The 19,417-nt window shown below is 34.7% G+C and overlaps 3 long non-coding RNA genes across 12 annotated transcripts; 1 reads left to right on the top strand and 2 right to left on the bottom strand.

Moving 5' to 3' along the window:
* Positions 1–10,591: 10,591 nt before the first annotated feature.
* On the bottom strand, positions 10,592–13,216 carry LOC145119364 (uncharacterized). Its single transcript, XR_013713825.1, has 4 exons — positions 13,140–13,216; positions 12,762–12,864; positions 11,899–11,961; positions 10,592–11,338 (listed from the first exon to the last, which is right to left on the bottom strand). It is a non-coding gene; the product is annotated as an uncharacterized LOC145119364 (long non-coding RNA).
* On the top strand, positions 13,173–15,858 carry LOC145119363 (uncharacterized). 10 transcript variants are annotated; one of them, XR_013713820.1, is made up of 9 exons: positions 13,175–13,413; positions 13,490–13,623; positions 13,706–13,948; positions 14,072–14,125; positions 14,217–14,407; positions 14,478–14,582; positions 14,935–15,072; positions 15,176–15,369; positions 15,488–15,858. It is a non-coding gene; the product is annotated as an uncharacterized LOC145119363 (long non-coding RNA). The 10 variants fall into 10 exon arrangements; XR_013713818.1 differs by having other exon boundaries at positions 14,478–14,765; XR_013713817.1 differs by having other exon boundaries at positions 14,478–14,765; positions 14,866–15,072.
* Positions 15,859–16,311: 453 nt separating this feature from the next.
* Positions 16,312–17,983, bottom strand: LOC145119362 (uncharacterized). The gene is made up of 3 exons (XR_013713814.1): positions 17,407–17,983; positions 17,216–17,268; positions 16,312–16,988 (listed from the first exon to the last, which is right to left on the bottom strand). It is a non-coding gene; the product is annotated as an uncharacterized LOC145119362 (long non-coding RNA).
* Between the last annotated feature and the right edge of the window lie 1,434 nt (positions 17,984–19,417).

The following is a 19,417-nucleotide window of genomic DNA, read 5'->3' as shown; positions in this document are numbered from 1 at the left end:
ATCCGGGAACGACTGAAAGCCTCATGAGATAGGCAAAAGAGCTACGCTGATAAGAGACGAAAACCTTTGGAGTTCCAGGTTGATGACCGCGCCCTTCTGAAGGTCTCACCCTGGAAAGGCATGATACGCTTTGGGAAGCGTGGAAAGCTAAACCCAAGGTACATTGGACCGTTCGAAATCCTTGCTAGGATCGGTTCCGTAGCATACAAACTCAAATTACCGCGAGAGCTCAGCAACATCCACCCTGTTTTCCACATATCGAACCTAAAGAAGTGTCTGTCAGATGAGACACTTGTAATTCCTCTCGATGAGATTGAAATCAATGAGAACCTCAACTTCGTGGAGGAACCGGTCGAAATCATTGACAGAGAGACCAAACGAAATATCTGCTGGAATGCCAAGCGGGGACCAGAATTCACTTGGGAGCGCGAAGATCAGATGAAACATAAATATCTGCATCTCTTTCCTAATCCATGATTTGTGTACTATGTTCAAATTTCGGGACAAAATTCCCTCTAACGGGGGGATGATGTGACAACCCGAAACTTTGTCCGTTTCCGTTTCACGATTCCCATTAATAAAATGTCGATTTTGTTAGCTTTTCCGTCAAACTTCTTGGTTTTGAAAATAATCTAGTTATATATAATTAAATTATTTACGAGTCGGAACCAAAAATCGCGCGGAAACCCGAATATCTCGAAAAATCAAACATTTCCGGTCTAAGTGAGGTTACGACCGTAAACAAGTTTACTGCCGTAAACCTGTTTACGGCCGTAAACCTGTTTACGGCCGTAAACCTGTTTACGGTCAGTAACGAGTGGACCCCCATCACCGACCACCTCACCCCTATAAATACGATACCTTCACATTCATTAGAACATTTTCTGGCCAAAAACACTCTCCTCCTCTCTCTAGGAACCTTAACCGTAAACAACTGAAAACGCCTTCAAAACTTCGGAAATCATCGAGAAATCACGTTTGGAGTCACTTTGGAACGTCTCAGAGCGTTTACCTCTTCGAAATCAGCAATCAGCAACATTGTTTTTGAGTTTACGGTCCACCTTCAAAGACCGTAAACACTGTTCTTGAGTTTACGGTCTGAGCCTTCAAGAACCGTAAACTCTGTTCTTTAGTTTACGGTCCGAGCCTTCAAGAACCGTAAACTCTGTTCTTGAGTTTACGGCCGTAAACTCACCGAGCCTTCAGGAACCGTAAACTCCTCTTCGACCGTAAACACCTTTTAAGTGGTGCTTTTGACTGAAAACTCACTTTCATCGATTCGACCAAGTCCCTGTAACATTCCTCAACCAAATTCAAGTGTTCCTCTAACACGTTATCTAACGAAATCACTAATTTAGATACATATATGTATTTATTTGATAATAGGATTTCGTTAAGTGTCACGTGCAACAAATCGAGGATCTTCATTTCAGTCAACGCTTTCACACAACAACTATGAGTTCATACCCCTACATTTTCCGTATTTTTAATGTTTTCAGGGGGAATACAAGCTAAACATAAATGTTTTCAAAACTTATGCAAATTGCATACTTTAACCCTTTTGTACTGTGTTGAGCATAAGGGACGTCTTCACTAAAATTTGCATAGTTTTCCGGACACGCTATTCACTATACATACAAACTATAATCGGTATAGTTTGGGATTTTCTAAACATAACGAGTACAGAAACTTTCACTACTAAACATATGCACTAAGACAGAAATAGTTTACAGTTACATCACTACTTTATCATGGTTTTCATAACTGTAATTATCACTATATACGGGATACATACGGATTTTCACTACGATAGAACGCTACTACACTACATGTAAACTAGATTGTACGATACTGTGAGGCGCTACTTCACTACTGTACCCTTAGGTGTACATGGATAAATCCTACCATAGTATAACCAGAGTCTCCTGGAGGGAGAGCGTGAGATTTGTGAATAGATCTATTCGGGACTGACAATCCCACACCCGAACTGCTAGCTACAGTTGGGCAGGCATGCCTAGGGTGACAAATGTCATTTAACTCGACGCCTGAAGAACGTTGGAAAGGTCTCTAGTCATATCAATCATGGTTATACGACTCACATTATGTATAATTCACCTTTAGTTTACAACCTGGCACTCTTCAACAGTTTTATTTTTACTAAATAGGACTGATACACACTACGTATACTGGCTAAAGCCAGGGTTTTCAAACAGAGCCGATTAGGCAATCGTTTCACATACAAAATACTTACACTTCATGATTAGTTTTAGCTAGTCACATGAGGTAGTATTTTTGCATATCACTACAGTTTTCAGTAACGAACATTCATGGTTTTATACGAAATCGATAACGCTACCTTTTCACTAAAGAAAATATCGGATTTTCTTGGAAACATACAGATATTCATGGTTTATTACAGAACTGATAACACTACATTTTCACTAAGGAAAATATCGGATTTTCTTGAAACTATACAAATATTTTCCGAACTCATCAACGATTTTCACTACAAACCACCGCTTATGAACTCACCAGCTTTATGCTGATACTCTTTTAAACTGCTTGTATTCTCAGGAAATCAGTAGACAGGTACTTGCTGGATTTTCGAGGAACGGGAGCAATAAGAGTTTTAAGTTTATACTATACAAAGCTATTGAATGTAATTCAAACAACGTTTCAAGCTGATGTAAACATTTTTATTTTAGTATGCACTGTACTGGGTGTGTTGCTATGATTGCTATTATTCATTGGTTGTGATGCTACACATGACGTCCTCCGCCCCAGAACGTTTCCGCCATCGGTTTCGGGGTGTGACACAACTAGACAACTCTCATATTCCCATGCACTCATCTCTCTCTTCTCCTTCTTCTTATTACTCACGGCCGAAGATCATAACACACACACACACATTTCATCAACTTCTTTCAAACACACTCTCTCTAGAAAAGCTTCATCTTCTCCACAAATTTTTGAGATCTTGGAACATTTCAAGGAGGTTCTTCCACAAGAATCATCATCCTAGGTAAGTTGATACTTGGATCCATAATCTAGTCTCTGTATTTCATCAAGAATCTCTTCTAAACTCACACAAACTCATGATCATACTCATAGAAAACTCTAAGTTCGAGATCCACCCAAGAAGGCTTACTAGGATCAAACTCTTCGATTTCTTTCTTCAAAACCGACAACAACAAGCAAAGGTGAGTTCATACCCCCTTGTTTTCGGTTTTTACTTGTTTTTGGAGGGCGAATACAAGTATTATGTGATGATCTATGTGTGTTTGCATGCTATATGTGATTTCTTTAGTTTTGGTTGTGATAATATGTAATATTTGTTATACTTCGAGATCTATAGCAATAAGGGTGGAAGAATCATAAACAAAAACATAATAAACAACACACAACATGGATCTAAGGGTCCTTAAGTTTAAAAAGTGAAAAACAAAACCAAAAGAACCTTACAAGTGTCATTTTTGCAAAAATAACAAAGATTGGGTATAAATTGTAAATTGTAGGTTTTATGAGGGTTATAAGATGTTTATTTGTATAAAAGCTGATTTATATGAAAATAACACCTTTCAAAGGGTCAAAAACATAAATTTTAGCTTAACGGGGTTAAAAGTGGGCCTAATGGGTTTTGGGCCCAAAGTTGCGAAAAAATGAAATTTTGAGGGGCTGAGTTGGAAAACTCAACAAACTATGGGTCTAAAATGTAAACAAACTTTTTCAGGGGTTAAAAATGAGTTTATTACCAAATTTGGACTAAAAATGCAAAGTTTTTGAGTTTGGGGTCAAAATTGTAAAACTTATGAAATTGGGGCCAAAAATGTAAACTTTTTACAAATAAAGGCTGTAAATGACAAATGCAATAGTTTTGGGCAAAAATTTCTATTCAAATAAAGTTTGGGTGTAAAATGTCAATAAAAATGGTTTAAGGACCAAAAATGTTAATTTTCATAAAAAGGGACTAAAACTGTCATTTTTATAGAAAAGGTGTCACAATGGTTAATCTAAATGTTTTTGGGCCAATTAAAACGACTATAACTTTTGAGGTTAAAAATAGCAAGTTTATAACGCATAGTTTTAAAAATATACATATATACATATATAATAAAAACTTCGTTATAAATCAAACGTTAAAATATTTCGTTATTACGGTTAAACATTTAACATACAACGAATACCAACAATACGAACTCAACCTCGATAAAACTTACTCGATTCAAAAGTTCGGCTCAAATATCTATACGTGCTACTGGGCCTTTGTGGCCCAATATCATGTTTATTGGGCCTGATATATTCACACATGTTTATTGGGCCTCATGTGACCCAATTACATGCCTAAGACAAACGAACTAGTCATTATTATGCATGGTTATAACGACTCACATAGAGATCCAATACCATCTAAGTAGTCATGGGAAATCATATTCATTCGTTGTGACAATACAATAATACAAAACGATCATACTATTTTATCGGAAAACATCGGGTTTTCCGGGGAAACAACATCATTCACTTGTACTTTCAATAACTATAATGCAAGAATTTATCATGAGAAACATACCTTTTTACACGTTTTAAAATCATTCACGCATATACTTATGGATCATCACACCTATTGTATAAACAATTGCCGTTTCAGAAAATATCGGATTTTCTGGGTTTTACAAACTATACAAAACATTTTCATATCAAACCTGCATATGAACTCACCAACATTATATATGTTGACGTTTTCAAAATAACTTGTATTTTCAGGTAACAGATAAGCTGAAGAACAATACCAAGTGTGTTAGGATGTTATGTTTTGAAAACTCTCAAACAATTTATGCTATGGATATGTAATATTTAGACAATGTACTTGATGTGAACAAGGTCAGTTGTAATGTATTAATGCATGGTGATGTTTATGTTATGTTTCATGTATATTCATTGTGATGATAATTCAATTTAAGTCACGCGAGCCCTCGGACGTTGCCGCCGTCTGGTTCGGGGGCGTGACATTGTTGTTGTTGTTGTTGTTGTTGTTGTTATTGTTGTTATTATTAGTATTATTATTATTATTATTATTATTATTATTAGTTTTTATAAAATTATACATACATTTTTAAATACGTTTTTAAATGTGTAAACATACTTTTAAATGTAAAAAATACTTTTTAATGGTGTAAATATATTTTTAAAGGTATTTATATATTTAAAACTGATATTTATATATTTAAAAAGTATGTAAACATTTAACAACATATTTCTACATTTGAAAGCGTATGTATACTTCAAATACATATTTAAAAACTTTTTTATACATATAAACATGCATCAAAATGTTTTTATACGTATAGAAACATATAAAACTGTTTTTTATACATATAAAAATATATAAAGACATTTATACGTATTCATATGTAAACATTATGTATAAATATTTGTTTTTTGTACGTTTTTATACATATGAATTTGCTAAAAACCTCTCTATACATAATATATACATATGAATTTGCTAAAAATGTATTTATACATAATGTATACATATGAATATGTATAAAACGTCTTGATATATTTTTATATGTATAAAAATGTTTTTATATGTTTAAATACGTATAAAAATCTTTTGATGCATGTTTATATGTATAAAAAGTTTATTAATATGTATTTGAAGATATACATATGCTTTCAAATGTATAAATACGTTATTAAACGTCTACACACTTTATATATATATATATATATATATATATATATATATATATATATATATATATATATATATGCTTTTTAAATATATAAATAATTTTAAAAATATATTTACACGTTTGAAAATGTATTTAAAAATATATGTATAAGTTCATAAATAATAATAATAATAATAAGACAAAATTGCAAAAATGGTCCCTGTGGTATGTATTTTTTTAGGATTTTAGTTCAAACCCCGACTTTTTTGGATTAGTGGTCATTTTGGACTAGTTTGCATGTGAAAATGATCCCTGTGAAAATTGAAATGACTAAATTGCCCTCTTGATATATTTTTTTTTCTATTTTTTCTATTTAATTTATTTTTTTTTAATAATAAAATGGGGTCCACACTTCTCTCTCTCCTGATCGTCTAAAAAACACACATAAAAACATAGTTTAGTGCAAACAAATCTCAATCAGATCCATCTAGCATTTACTCTCCTTCCCTCTCTTCCATTTTTGGGACATTTTTACACCAATCTTCAAAATCTAAGTTTTACAAGACAATAAGTGGTAGTGCTTTATGGAATTGCTTTATGAAGTTTCTGGGGTATTATATGCTTTATGAAGTTTCTGGGTTTTCTCAAATCTTAGGAATAGAATTACTGTATAAGACTTGTGGGAAAACAAATGCAGATAGAAATGGGTTTCAAGTAAGAAGATATTCAACATTCTCGTCTTTGGAAAGAAGATATTCAACATTCTCGTATTTGGAAATGGGTGTCAGATGCATGTATTTTGTGGGAGGACAACACCAAGATCGTGACCTCTCATCTCCCACACCCTCTTTCATATCTTTCTCCCTTTGAATCTGCTACCTTCAGTAGCCTTCGTTTTCACTATCTCACAATATTCCTTCTCCTTTTGCAATGGAAATCGGAAGCACGTGATGTATGATTGATGGTGGTGTTCGTTTTGCAAAAAGATAGCCATAAGTGGCTTCAAATGGTCGAAAATAGAGCTGACGGACTTGTGATTGAACGAGTTGTGGTTGGACCTGGGATCAACGACATTGATTAATTGTTTAACTATCAGCAAGAAATTGAGAACAAGAGGGAGGAGTTGTACTCGGTCACTACCTGACCATTTTCCAGATTTGATGTCCAAATTTGATGTTTACTGAAACCCATATAGACCTAGTGAGCTCTTGTTGTCATTAACAGATTAAGGCTCAAATCCAAACTATTTTCCTGTGCAAATTTTAATTTCTACTTAAGTTTTGAGTATGATTGTTCGATTAGTAGAATGAAAAAGATACATGTTCAGTTTGAGAGAGAGAGAGAGGGCCCCATTTTATTATTAATAAAACATTAAATTAAATAGAAAAAATATAAAAAATATATCAAGAGGGCAATTTAGTCATTTCAATTTTCACAGGGACCATTTTTACATACAAACTAGTCCAAAAGGACCACTAATCCAAAAAAGTCGGGGTTTGGATTAAAACTCCAAAAAAATGCATACCACAGGGACCATTTTTGCAATTTTGTCTAATAATAATAATAATAATAATAATAATAATAATAATAATAATAATGATAATAATAGTAATAGTAATTATTATTATTATTATTATTATTATTATTATTATTATTATTTAAAAGTACCAGCAAGGTACACATTAAATATATTAAGTTAGAAGATAAACACGAAACTTCATCCAACTTAATGGTTAAAACTCCTGCTTTTGAAGTGAGAGACCCGGGTTTGATTCCCCCAATTCTCGTTCCTTTTTCCCTTGAAGGCACATGTCAGCGTGCTGACTTGTCATTCCAGCCAACAATTGTGTTCATATAAGCGATGACCGGCTTTTGAAGGTAAAACCGGTTAGGGGGTAAAAATGAACAAATTAATGCAACTCTGAGGCAAAAACGAACATAAATCCAACTTTGGGCAAAACCGACAAAATCCTGAAAACTTAAGGGTTTTTATGACATTAACCCTAATACATATGGGTTTAAGGAATGCAAAGAAAACCCTGTGTCATCTTATGCATTAAGCCACAATAAAATACACAGATTTTTGCAAGAATAACCAAACTCTAAAAAACGATTGGCCATAGCTTTTATTGATTATCATTTTGAAAGACAACACCAAGAGGAATTTTTTGCGGATAAATTTAAATGGCATCCATTTATCAGATGGATTTAAATGAATCCTTAGTATAAACATTCAAGTTCCAACATTATTTCTTGAAATGATTTTTGTTTCAGTCACACATGTTGATGGGTTGATTACATGCATGTGTGTCCCATTATATGATCTGAGAGATTGGTCAATATCATGCATCAACATTACTGATAGATGCTATTTTATGCATCTTTTAGGTAGTTTTTATTATCATTTAGTATCATATTTTGTACATTTGCATGTCACTAGCTTAAATAATGTTCAGCTCATATTTTATATCAGAGTTACCGTACTGCTAGCATTTTTTTTGTCATTTTTAGATAGTTCGAGTGGAGCGGTACTTTGGGTGCAGTTGGATGCATATTTGAAGCCTAAATGGAGTTGGAACTGAAAAAGGATTATGAGGAATGCTTAGAAGCTATTTTGGTCAAGAGCATTCGATCGAATTGACTTTGCGAAGATAGATTGGTACATTCTAAAGCCTAAAGGATTTTGTTGGTAGCTTTGACCCCCTGTCAGTATTTTGACCATATCTCATGACTCATAACCTCGATTGATGAGATTCAAAATGTTTTGAAAACTAGAACATCGACCGAAACATGCCAAAAAGCCAAAACTGCGATCGTATTTTTGACTTCTGCGATCACATTTTTTTGGTCGAAGTTTTGCAGGGTCAAAAAAAGTCATATGAAAGCCATTTGGAGAAAAATATTGAAATCCGCTATCGCATATATCACTTATGTGATTGCATTTTTGTGGCGCAACTCCTGAAACTTCAGAAATAGCATCGTACTTCATTTAAGGGCAAATCTGGAAAAAAATATAATTTTTGCGATCGTTTATCTGCTTTATGCGATCGCATTTTCTGCTTTCTTTCTCTGGAAGCTTATGTCTTGAGTATAAATACGTGCATCATAATCAGATTCGAAGGTTAGACGGTTCTAGGCGACGAAAAATACTTCTGATGGCGATTTCTGATACCTTTCAAGGATTTCTGAAGATTTGAAGGATGTGAATCATCTCATACATTTAGTTTAAAAGATTAATCAATTAATGTTTCTTTTTATTAGTTTGAAACGGCTTATTACATGTGAATTACATGTGATTCATATGTGAATTACATGTGATTTACATGTGAATCGCATGTATTCATATGTCATTCACTTGTGATTTACATATGAATTACATATGATTCATATGTAAATTACATGTGATTTACATGTGAATCATATATAATTCAAATGTGATCCTTGTGATTTATATGTGAATTATATTTGATTCATATGTGAATAACATGTGATTTACATGTAAATCACATGTAATTCATATGTGATTCACTTGTGATTTACATGCGAATTACATGTGAATCACATGTAATTCATATGTGATTTAGATGTAAATCACAAGTGAATCACATATGAATTACATGTGATACACATGTAATTCAAATGCTCAAAGGTTATTATGTTGTGAACAAAAATAATTCAAGTTAACCATTATATATGATGAAGAAGTGGTAAATCATCCAACAAAAATAAGTTTATCACGATGATATTATTTATACATATGTTTATACATGTTTTTGTGTTATTTTACAAATAAATAAAGATTTTTCAACATTTTTGCTGTTTTTAATAGCTTTTTATCATAAAAATAGATTCGTAATTTAGTAAAAGGTCATCATTAATACATTATAAAATAAGCGTTAAAAGGGTATAAGGATACTTAATTTATGTGAATATATCATATATTTGAGCAGATAGGGTGTCATTGGGAGTACCCACTATAACAATAATGTGATCACTGGTTCCTGAACATGGCTCGTACACTACCACTTTTGCACATGGAATATGGTTTACATAAAACAAAAATGTTTATTATAGCAATCTACAAACCAATTTTCGATGCCATAGTTTCGTAAAATAAAAACAAAAATAAAAGTAGGATGCTATAATAAAAAAACAAATGAAAGTAGAATTATAAATACTTCTATTCTCCCCATAAACCAAAGAAATGACACTTTGGGTGTACTATAATTTGCACTCAAATTGTCTGGTGACTTGAAATATTATTTTTTTGTTTTAAATAAGCATCGTCTTCAAGGACTCATTTGAATTTAATGTTCCTTCCTCCACTATAAGATGCTTACTTAAAACTAAAAATTGAAAGTATAAATCATTAAATTGTACACTACCAAAAAGAAGAATAGGCTTACAATTTTTATATATTTGTTAACTTACTCAATGGATGCTTGAAATGTTTCAGTCGTGGAATCTCTAGAAAATTCAAGAATATGCTGTCAAAAGTTATATAAAATGTATCATGAAAGCCCAAAGGGTATAAAGTTAGGGACGTTAACGGGACCAAACGGGAGCGGAAATAGCTGCCCCCGCCCCCGAAATCAGTTGTTGCCCCCGCCCCCGGATCCCCCATTTACATAGCCCCCGATCCCGCCTCCGGTTACCTCCATCGCCCCCGGTCCCGCCCACGTTCCCCCGGTTTATAGGCTTAAAATTCAATTTTTTTTTTGTAAAAATCTGCTTTGTTTTAGGCTAAAAATACTATTTTTAATAACTTTAAAAGCTTAAAACCTAATCTTTTAGAAACTAAAAAAATTAAAAATCCAACATTACGAATCTAGCATTACAAAACGACAATTCCAACAATCTTGCAATTATAAAATACGACAAATCCAACATTACAAATATAAAATACTTACATCTCCAAAAATATATGATCAATTCACTACATCTTCAATATCCATTAATTGGAAACGGGAAAGTGAAACCTAACCTAAACCTAACATTCAAAAATCTATTTAGTATATGTATTCTTATATATATTAAAGAAGGACCATTGTTAGGAACAGTACCTAACCAGGGTGGGTTTAGTTCCTTAACCATGGTCACCTCCCCCGCCTCATCCGGTATATTCACCGCTTCATCTGGATTCTTCCTCATTCCACTGTCCGAGGAACCCACTGCCTCATCTTATTCTTCCTCAACCCTCTGTGAGTGTGTCCTCTTCTACCACCTCCTTGCTTCGGCCCAGTTATCCACCGCCTCAACCTTTCCACTGCTTATCATCCTTTTTCTAGACTTCTCTCGCCTTTCATTTTCTCTTCTCTGCTTCACACACGACCTTCAGTACCAACCTCCATCGTCGCCAGAAAAGGATCGAAGGTCGGGATCGACTGCAGTTGCTCGTTGTCTTCCTCCGCCATTGAAGCACCTCCTGTTAGTGAAGAACGCTTCCGAAGTAAGTAACATTTGGATTTTTTTCAACCGTGTTTTTGTGTAACATCCAAAAATTTTACGCCAAATTTAAACTTTTTCAATCATAAATAAAACCAAATAGTATTTGTTTACAAAATGTTTTCAATCATTATTCATCAGATGGTCCCAATAACCAGATCATAAGGATGAGGAGCGGTACGGTCACGCCTTCGCCTTGCCATGATCTCCTGAAGTACCTGAAACAATAAACTGAAAACTGTAAGCCCGAGGGCTTAGTGAGCTACCCCCAAAATACCAATACCATACTGATAATACCATAACCGTAATAATCAATCAATCAACATGCATACTGGGCCATCGGCCTGACTGGACCGCCCTACAGGGTCTACAGTCTAACTGAATCTATACCGAGCCTTCGGCATGACTGGACCGCCACGTGGGCCTACAGTCTCCCCGGACCGCTCATAGGGTGTGTTGGCCTTCAGCACAAAGTAGGACCGCCTCAACCCAAGCAACAAGCAAATAACCATGTGCGCATAACTAACATTTACTGGCATATACAAACATCGAACATATCTATCTCACTAATTACCAAACATAGCAATCTCTCATAGCTAGAGCACTGACCTAGCAGGTCACTAACATATCAATCCCTACGGATCATAAGAGCATAACATACTGTCTATCCTGATTCCGATCTAACAGATCATATCCACATGTAGCATACCATAACGATAACAACTAAAGGGTCAGCCTTGGTGCCTTAGACCCTATCGATATAGTGAGGATAACTCACCTTGCAGATGTCGACTCGGTAGATAAACTTCAACCCTCAGATCACTGCCACAAACTCCACCACCTATTACCATAGTATGAATATACCCATAAGTCCTCAACCTTACAAGGTACTCCATAAACCTACTAGTCAACCCTTAGTCAAAGTCAAAATCATCAGTCAAGGTCAACAATCCATGTTGACCTTGACTCGCCGAGTACCCTCGGCTACTCGCCGAGTTCCTTGAAGTACTAACCCACTCGCCAGAGTCACCTGAGTGACTCGTCGAGTTCCTTCGGTTTACGATCGAGACCCTAAGGCCACTCGTCGAGCTTCCTTCTTGCAACTCGACGGTTACACGCGCATACATAAATTGGGGAAACCTCAACCGACTCGCCGAGTTGTTCATCCACTCGTCGAGTCTACGACAATCTTCATTGGACTCGCCGAGTTGTTCTTCCAACTCGCCGAGTTCATGCCTATCTTTATATGACTCGTCGAGTCGATCATGCGACTCGCCGAGTCCCTTCAGTCCTTTTTGCCATACAGACTCATTTGAGCCATGCAGCGGCTCCAAACTACAGATCCAAGCTTCTAAGGCATGCTTTTCACGTAAAGTTGCAAACTTTACGTGCATGCATAGCTACAAAGGCTCTTAATGTCAAATCCAAGCTCACAATGGGGGTTTCATACTCAAAGAGGCTTCATACATGACCAAATTCGGAGCTTTATGACTCTAGAACCCATGAAGGGTACAAATCTGAAGTTACAATTTCAGATCTAGCTCATATCCCACATTACCATCTCAGCCAAACCATAAAAACCCTAGATCTCAACCAAAAGAGGTCTAGAAGGGAAAAGAAGAAAAGGTGGCGACTTGATACCTCCAATGATGCTATCTGAGGTAGATTTCTGATTTCCCACCCTTCATTGCTCCTAGCCTTTTGTTCTCCAAGCTCTTCTTTTCAAAAGATCTCCTCTCCAAAGCTTTAGACACACAAGAATGAAGCACCACACGAATTAGGGTTTTCTGAGCTCTCAAAGGACTGCAAAGAGGCCCAAGGAGGCTTATGCTTCCTTAAATAGGGTGCAAAACCCCGGGATTTAGGGTTTCATCTGCCAGCTCCTACTCGTCGAGTCCCTTCATGGACTCGGCGAGTAGGTCACTAAATACGCGAACCAACCCGCTGCTACTCGACGAGTAGGGCAACCAACTCGTCGAGTAGGCCTTGAAACCAATTAAATTATTATTTAAACAATACCTGAGAATCGGGGCGTTACAGTTTGGGTTTCATTGCCGATTTTGCATAATTGTGTTTAATAATTGGTTCAATTTCCCTTCCAGAAAGCAAAGGTTAGGGTTTTCTGTTCAGTCCGTTTAACGTTCGGTTTACTGCTAGCATGTTGAAATTACCTTACACAAACTTTGACTTTGAAACCGATACTACTTCAATCAAATGCATACGATTTCCCAAACGGACGACCCTGTGGCGATTGATTTGGCGTTGCTCAAGAACTTCGTAGACGGTGGCACCGGTGATTTTTTTGGAATTTTCTTTAATTTTGTTTCAAATTGATGATTTTGAAATCAATTTACTCACTTTTTTTGCAGAAATAGTGGAAGTGGTGTTTCTACCAGTTTTCGATCATAGCTTCTTGCTCAACCACGTACCGGACTCTAAAATGGTCCTGTATGACACGTTAGGCAATTTTAGACCATTTTACCCCTATGGCAATTACATAGAGGTAGACTTTCAGATTTTGTGTTAAAAGAATATATGGACCACCGTAACAAAACCAATGAAAAATATATCTATAATCTTTACAGGGTTGGCTTATATATTTACATGAGTTTCTGTTTTGAACCCACATGAATGTTTCTAAATTCTAAGTGTTGAAGTTTTCACAAATGGTATACGCTAGGAAGAGGATGGCGATTGTACAGACGAAACATGACAGAAGGAAATTGGGATCAGGTAGAGTAGATAAGAGGAAGGCGGTCAAAATTGTTGGCTGTGAAATTCCTAAATAGTGAAATTCTGATTCCATTTCAGCAAATGTCTCCATTATGGTATGGTTTTTTAACAATAATCTACACCCCAACATTTAGATACTTTTTGACATTTCATGAGCGTGCTCTGAGAAATTGTACATTTTCTATAATAACATGAAACATTGCTGCTCTTGATTGTAGTTACAGAGATAAACGAAACACTCTGAATCTATATCTGGTCCTAAATAAGCAAATGTAAGTACATCTGTATTTCGGGTTACATGATGCATTAGATCTTATTACAAGTCCAAAAAACATAAATAATTTTTCTTGGAAATTTTCGTAGGTATGTAATTACAGAAGATGAACATGATGGATGACTGATGTGTATTGATCGGTTTTCAAGTTTTATGTTGTTTCAGAGATGAAAAATGGTAAAAATGAAGTTACTAAACTCATAAATAACAATGTACTCTCCATTTTTGTACCATGGATGCCATGCTTTGGCGATTTAAATCTGTAGCTGAAATTAAAAAGGTACTAAAACCCTTATTTCCATGTAATAATTTTGGAATATTTTAAAATCCAATCACATTATTATGTTTAGGTTATCACAGATGATGATCTACTACCATTAGTATCAGATGAGGTATTCCACCCCCAAGTTGTTTGGAAGTTTGGAGATGTTTAGGTATTCTAGCCCCACGATGAGGTATTCAAATCATAAATCATTTAAAAATAAATGAAAGAAAATTGGTAAGGATACTGTTGGAGTAGCCAATGTCTTTGCAATTACAATTGGATTGCTTATGAAGAAGCTCTTAAAGAAAATCCTGTTTTGGCTAAGATGATGATAAGTGGTGTTGTTTACTCTATAGACAATTGGATTGCACAAGTAACTTCTTTACTCCCAATTTCTTGCTGAATTTAGCTTTTCAATATGTTCTTTTTTCCAGTTTCAACATTTATAAATGTTTTTTAAGAATAAATTGCAGAGAAAAAGTAACTGTATCAACATATTTTCCCCTATTCACTTTTTGGAAATTATTGGAGGTCGTTTATAGGAATTGGAATCGTATTACATGGTTTAGCAAAATCAGCCCAGACCTTTGTAGCTTCTGTTTGGAATTTCAAATCAAGAAGTGTAATCTGCGAACCTCTTACCTCAACTGCTATGGTCAGAGATGCTCAGTCATGGACAGGTGCAATAAGTTTACCTTTTAGTATTTTTTGTTTTTTTTTTAATTCCCAAAAGTTAGTATTTATGATGTTGTAACTGTGCCTTAAAATATTATCCCATTTTAGTCTGAATTCTGAACCTTACAAGTTTGAAATTGATGACAAAAATCACACACAAAAACCAATCTAATAAATCCGAAAACAAGTGCACTGAAGCCCTTCAAACAAGTGAAATTAAACCTCAGGAGTTGGAAGAAACTGTGAACATGGACAATCAAGACCACCACAACCGAGTTTACCGACTGCAGATCTACTTACAGGTAACTACTATTAATTTATCAACGATTTCTTGACTTTTTTTTTTTTTTTTTTTTTTTTTCAGTTTTTGGATCCCATTACCAGTTACCTGGTATTTCTTGGTTGTGTATATTGATGTAGGGTTTTTCTCAAATCAGTTGGACCTCATATTTGGCATCTGGAAGGATGTAAGTGGGAATGTTCGCTATTGTCGCAAGGTCACAACCTCAACCTGTTTAACTTTCTTTTTGGCCATATAAAAACTGTCTTATTCTTATATATATTTTAAATGATATTGGTAGGAAGATATGGTTAGGTGAACTGCAGGTGTGAAATCAGTAGATAGAGATTGGAAGGTGAGGAAATTTATCACACATACGCCGGAATTTGTAGGGCTTCACACCGGACGGTTTAATTCTATTTAAAGGTTTCATTTTACAGTTTTAGGACGATATTGCCCCTGAACACTGTTTTTATATTTATAAAAATCAAATTTTATTGTTTTAGGACGATATTGCCCCTCCACACTTTTAATATTAAAAAAATAAATATTTTCTTTTTAGGACCATATTGCCCCTGCACAGTTTTTATATTAATAAAATTAATTTCTTTACAGTTTTATGACCATATTGCCACACCGTTATTATATTACAACAATGTATCACTTATAGCATTTGCTCATTTTTTTGGTGATTACCCTAATTTTTTTTCTATTTTGTTTCTTTACGGATGGTTATTTTCTTATGCTAATAGTTTTATAATGCGGCTGTCTTAGATTTAGTATTTCATCCTTTTTCAAGACTTTTGTTTGAAGGTGAAAGAAACATCAATAGACAAGTATTGAATGGACTTTATACTATAAATTCTAATTCTGTCAAGTGTCCAATATTGTTTTTCTGGTATGCGAAGAAGACAATGAAGTTGAATGGACTCACTTTCCGACTCAAATCATATGCTCTCGATCGTTTCTGTTTAGCTCCATCCCCGCAACGCGGGGCTCCTCGTCTAGTTTTATATTAAATATATATTTTTTACATAAATGTACAACCGGGGCCCACGCGGGAGTACGGGACGGAAATGCCGACTCCCGACCCCGGTCCCGAAAATAAACGGGGTTTAATTCTGCCCCCGCTCCCGCTCCCGGTTTTTTTGAAAATTTAGTCCCGTACGGTATCGGGGTTCCACGGGGGTTTTTGACATCCCTATACACAGTAAACTGAAAAAACTTTTACTAGATGATGCTGTGTCCATTGGTCATGCTACTGGTAAAGATGGAGAAAAAGTTTGTCCCTGCTGACATTAGATCCAGCATAGTCGGAAGATAATGATGCTTTTTATTGCAAATTTCTTCTTTTGATTCTGCAAAGCTGCAAGTAGAAAATAACAACGGAAAACATAGAAAAAGGAATACAATTATACAAGTTTAGTCATTATAGCTATTACAGATAAAAAAATGTTGAAAAATTAAGAACAAATGCACCATTTAGGTTGATAACAGGTTCCACGAAGGGTGATACTACCCCTTCCTACATATATTTCTTCACGAGCCACCATGAAATTGGATCGAGCTTGTGCTTTCCTGTGCAATCTTGCTGCTAAATTCAAAGGCTAATCAGGTGAATTTAAGCTTCATAGTAGTTGCCTATACAGAGAAACAACCATTAAGTAGTTACTGGTAAATTCTTGTTGTGTATGTTGTATTTCAATTAATCTGAATTTTCCCAAACATGTAAATAGGTCTAGAGAATATTAGATTAAATGATTTTATCAATAATCATATATAATATTTTCAGAATAAGTGAAGTGCATCAATTGTGTAAACTAGAAGTTTCCAAATAGGATATGAAAACAAAATAATCTAGAACTCACTGAACCAATGTGCGCATGAACACGAATTCCTCGTTAATTTTGGTCAAAATTTTCTGTAACAAAATCACAATATATCAAGCATAAGTACATCATTAACACGATAATGAAGTAACTTCATCGCTAAATACTAAAGAATTCAAAAAGTGAGTAGTTTCAATATCTTTTTTGAGGCATAGAGATAAGAAAAGCACCTGAAATCAAGGAGCAGAACCCGAAAATATACACTGAATAATGGATTTCAAAGAAGAAGCTGATGTGAGAATGAAACAGAACATCCGACGACAAGTCGTAAATATACACTGAATGGATTTCAAAGAAGAAGCTAATTTTAGAATGAAACACAATATCCGACGATGCAAGTGCCTGTGTGCGAGAGTCAAGAGTCGACGATGCGATAAATTGACTTATGAATCCAATGTATTTTGTTTATACTGGATGAGATGGAGCGAAGGAGCGGGCAACTAAGCCGGAGGATCCGGTAGCCGATTATCGATTCATTCTATGTGGGAGATAATTGACGTCGGTGTGATCAATTGAAATTGAATATTCATCGATTCAATCGATAGTGGATGCAGTTCACGGAGGCGCCTATTGATTTTGTATGGTGGTTCTGGATTGGGGGAACAATAGCCGATGAAATTGTGAGAGAAAGAGGGATGGTGATTGAGACGATCTAGGGTTTGGGAGATAGAGAATTGATTGGATATGGGGGAATGATCTAATTTCCTGGATTATATTTTTGTTTTTTTTTTGGTACCAATATTACCCTTGTGATTATGTTTATAAAAACCTAATATGCCACTAAACATACTCATATTTATAAAATATGATACCGATCATCTAAGCCATTCAAACAATTCATCCACTAAAAATATTCTTATTTATAAAATATTGTCCCTTGATATCTCTAGATAATGTCATATAATGTTGGTCGTACAAGAAAACTGATTATAGAAGATAAACATCTACATTTGGGTTTAAAAACACAAGATTTTTTTTTGTTAAATAAAAAAGTATGCTGCTATTGTGGGTTAAAAGTAAAAATATGTTATTCTTGTGTTAACAATTATCATTTTCTATTAACATTCATCAAGAAACGTTAAAGTGTAACAGTTGTAATTTTCAAAAAATATTTACTGAACTAAAATAGAAAAATATTAAGTTCAAATTTTAATTTCGGATATGTATTTATACTTTAATATTAATCTTTTTGTTTAAGAGATTTTGAATAAATTATATAAAATAATTATTTTTGCATTGAAAACGTCAAAATATGTTTGATACTTATTGGAATAAAAGTTTCTCTATATTTGAGAAAGTTATATAAAATATGTTAAATAATCTAATTTGGTTACATTTGTGCAACATCCAAAATTTATTTATCATATTCCCACTCATACACTTCTTTAACCGGAACATATATAAATACATAAAAATGCCACTTATTTAGGAATAAATCTTGAACATGACCATGGGAAATTAATTAGTTGCATGTATATGGTGTCTATTAGAAAGGACTCTGCGTGGAATAATCTCTAAATATTATTAAAAGAGAACCCTTAATTTTACACTTAAGAAATCAGGGTCATTCATTGCATTTCAATCCTATTCTATAGACCCTTAGATTATTTGCTGACATCATCCTTCAACCCAAACACCCGTTACCTAATGTTGGATTCCGTCCTTCGTCATTTACTCTCTCTATCTCTCCTTCCGATCGTAACCTAAAGAAACAGAGAAACCATTTCCTTCTACTTCAGTCGATGCAGAAAAAACCTAAGAAATGGTTTTGAAAATACGATTGGTTTGATTTCGGAGTTACGTGAACTGAATGTCCATTTGTTGTGGGTATTCAAAGTGGGCGTCCCCAATTCATACATAAAGATGAAACTTTGAACCGATTTTGAGTATTCGATTGTCAATTTTTGTCTGGGTTTAATGGATCGTTGGTGAATCCATTTGATGTTGAAGTTCCTCAATTGAGAGAAGAAGCCGCTGTCAGTAACATGGATCCGCATGAAGATACTGTGACAATGAATGACATTCATTGGAGGCCCGAAACACCCGTCGGCCTCGTGCTGCGTCTATTTTAATTCGCTTTCGACTTTTGTCTACTGTATCATGACAATTCTTTCTAATGCCTTCTCTGGTTAGTAATTTCCTTTTATGTATTGCTAGAACAGTGAAATGCATATTTGATTT

Source organism: Lactuca virosa, chromosome 6, assembly GCF_052849685.1.
Source record: "Lactuca virosa cultivar CGN04683 chromosome 6, Lactuca_virosa_CGN04683_v6, whole genome shotgun sequence".
NCBI classification, from domain to species: domain Eukaryota; kingdom Viridiplantae; phylum Streptophyta; class Magnoliopsida; order Asterales; family Asteraceae; genus Lactuca; species Lactuca virosa.
Note: the sequence above shows the minus strand (reverse complement) of the source record. Positions and strands in the feature narration are given on the sequence as shown.